The 3054-nt window shown below is 38.6% G+C and overlaps 1 long non-coding RNA gene across 1 annotated transcript; it reads left to right on the plus strand.

Moving 5' to 3' along the window:
- The first annotated feature begins 837 nt into the window (after positions 1–837).
- LOC147628845 (uncharacterized) lies at positions 838–1170 on the plus strand. The gene is made up of 3 exons (XR_015267807.1): positions 838–858; positions 945–1015; positions 1104–1170. It is a non-coding gene; the product is annotated as an uncharacterized LOC147628845 (long non-coding RNA).
- Positions 1171–3054: the final 1884 nt, after the last annotated feature.

Here is a 3054-nt window from a genome sequence, read left to right on the forward strand (position 1 = left end):
ATGCTTCATACTTTAGTGAGCGTGCTATTCTTGCTCCAATAAACAGTCAAGTGGATATTGTGAATAAGACAGCTTTGGATGCAATGCCTGGTGAGCCTAAGCAATATTTCAGTGCAGATTCAATTCTTGAAAATGATGAAAATTCATTCCTATATTCCACAGAATTTTTGAACACAATCGACCTTCGGGGCAGATATCCACCTCACTGCTTGGTTTTAAAGTTAGAAGCTCCTGTTATTTTACTTCGTAACTTGGATCCAAGATGTGGACTCTGTAATGGTACACGGATGATATGTAAGGCCTTTCACTCTAAAGTCTTGGAGACTGAAATCATCACTGGTACTAAAGTTGGTGAAAAAGTATTTCTTCCACGGATTACCTTTATATGCAGCGAGGCCCAACTACCATTCACCATGAGGCGGAGACAGTTTCTCGTGCGGCTGGCATTTGGCATGTCAATAATCAAATCACAAGGCCAAACCCTAAATGTCTTGGGGTTGTATTTAGTGACTCCAGTGTTTACTCATGGGCAATTGTATGTCGTGTTGTCACACGAGCATGGTCTCCTCATGCTGTGAAGGTGTTACTTGAGGATAACGCTAATGTAGAGTGTTCATTTGATGATCTTCAAAGTTATACACCTACAACAAACAATATTGTTTATAAGGAGATCTTGATGACTTCAGAGTGACAAGTCAGGTTTCTTATTTAAGTCCTGCAATTTGATTAATTTTGTTGTGATTTCTTTTTTTTATACATATTTGTCCATGGTAAAAGTACCTATTTTTGTTGTTTATGTTTTGACAGACATGTCTAAGATTACCTTTACATTGGACATGCCTTTGTCGAGGATAGTAGGTGAGTTATTCTCTATATTTGCATAACTTTTCTTGATTACAAAGTATGGAACATGACATTCTATACTGATGTCTATTTGTACAGAGCCACCGCTATGGTCAGCTCCTATTACTGCAGGTCACGTAGCAGGGATTATGATTGATGCTTATAGGGATGGGTAAGTATAAGTGTAATTGTTAGGCATTGTATAAATATTTTTTGAATCTATATATTTGTATAACCTATTTGTTATGCTTTGATTTTAGGATATTGCATGACATTGATACGTTTATGGTAAGAGTTGTCGACGAAGGCATCGAGATGTACGGGATCGGTGTTCCTGATGTGAGGAGTGGAGTGTCTATTTGTTTTGGAGAGAGATGGACAAATGCTTTGCATCATTTGAGGGGTATTTAGTACCCGATGACTGGTTGTTTCTTACATCCTTCATGACCATTGGTATTCGTTGTAGTTTATACTAGAGCTCCTCATGTACCATCCACTCGATGTTCTATTGTACGAGGTAATTTTGATTATGTTTTTTTATTATAAGATTTTTTTGAGATTTTATTTATCGATGTGTCGTTATGTGCAGGTTAGGTTCTTTGCATTCATTCGATAGTAGAGCATGTGCGGGATGGATCACCGCTTTACAATAGAGAGCGTATTGTGATGAGGAGACAAATGAATGATCCTTCTCACAAGAGAAGAATTCAATTTGTTAATTCTGACATTACTGACTGAGAATACGTATTTTGTGGTGCATTTTGAGAATATGTAATATTGGTCCTTTTTTGCATCTTTGTATGCTACATTACTATGATATTTTTGTTTTCGCTACTATAAATCTACGAGACATGGATGTTATTTTGAGATATGTATATATGAAGTCACTTGAAATAATGTATTGTGTTTACTTAAAACATGACCTAAATTGGAGAAACTGAGCCTATTTTTCTTGGAACTCTACCTGCCGCCGCAGCAACGCGCGGGTCCAATACTAGTAATAATAAAACTACAATTTCATTGTCGACATACACACGTTTAAGAGGCATATGGTAAATTGGAATTTCGATAGGCTCGGAGTTTACCTCCACTTCGTGTCAAGGTGGAGCTATGGGGGGTACTCCGCACTTTGCACTTTGACGCTGATCATTGATTGTTCTTTGTTGTGGAACATCTATTGGTTCAGAATGAGCCAATTCTTGTTGTTCAGGATGAATAATTCTCCCTGTAGAATCCATTTGTTTAAATAGAGACAAATTAACGTATCCCGATCAAAATCATGTATTGGTCACCTTGGTAGTTGACCAATATGTACAACAGTTTCTAGCGGTGATGGAATATCCTCTATCTTCACCGGCTGAATAGTTTAGGTCCATGTTTGTTTCATGTCAAATCGCAGGCCCCCATGAGCTTTGTCTGGCGGTGGTTGTTTGTCCGCAGTTTTCTCCTCGACTTCGGGGTTCAGGAATTCATCCATGGAAAAAGATGTTTCGCTACGACCCGTAGCAGTTAATGTTTCGCTTGAATCGGCCGAAGTTATTCAAAGATTGTTTCAAGCGCTTTTTGGGTCCGATTGTTGGACGAACCCGATGCTATTGTCTTCTTCCCTGATCTTAAATGCATAAGAAATTCCGTACTTTATTTTAACGTCCTTTCCCTTAGTCGACAATTGTCTTAGGCCGATCTTAAACCCATATCTCAATTTCAGGTGATTTTTTTCTTCAGTTTCGTCTGTGTAGATCAAATGTTCTCTGTTAGGTCAACATTCATCTGCTGGTCAAGGAATCCACAGTTTAAGGACTGGTTGCTTGGGGTCTGTGCTTTGACTGTCACAGGTGGTCAGGAAGTGATTTTTAGTACCAGAAGGTAGCTGAATCAAGGAATCAACAATTTAACATTGTTGTTTAGCAGGTTTAAACTGTACCCCTGATGCTCCTGGTCAGCTGTGTGAACTTTGAATTTAAGTTAGAACTCCAGAAAGGTCTAAATTCAAGGACTCGCTAGTTTGTCTACTGCTCAACCAACTGACAGTTTGATTTGGAGGTTTGTACTCAGATAGTTCAAATTTCACTTTCAGCATGTCAAAAACCCATTTCAGCAATCTGTCGATTCCTAGACCAGAGAACAGTCTTGGAATTGTAACAAATTCTGTTTTGTAACCAATAAGCCGATTCAAGCCTTTCAAGGCCTTGGCAGTGTCGGATAGCAAAA

The sequence above is a fragment of the Cibotium barometz genome, chromosome 18 (assembly GCF_041138505.1).
Source record: "Cibotium barometz isolate CiBa-2024 chromosome 18, ASM4113850v1, whole genome shotgun sequence".
Taxonomy (NCBI): domain Eukaryota; kingdom Viridiplantae; phylum Streptophyta; class Polypodiopsida; order Cyatheales; family Cibotiaceae; genus Cibotium; species Cibotium barometz.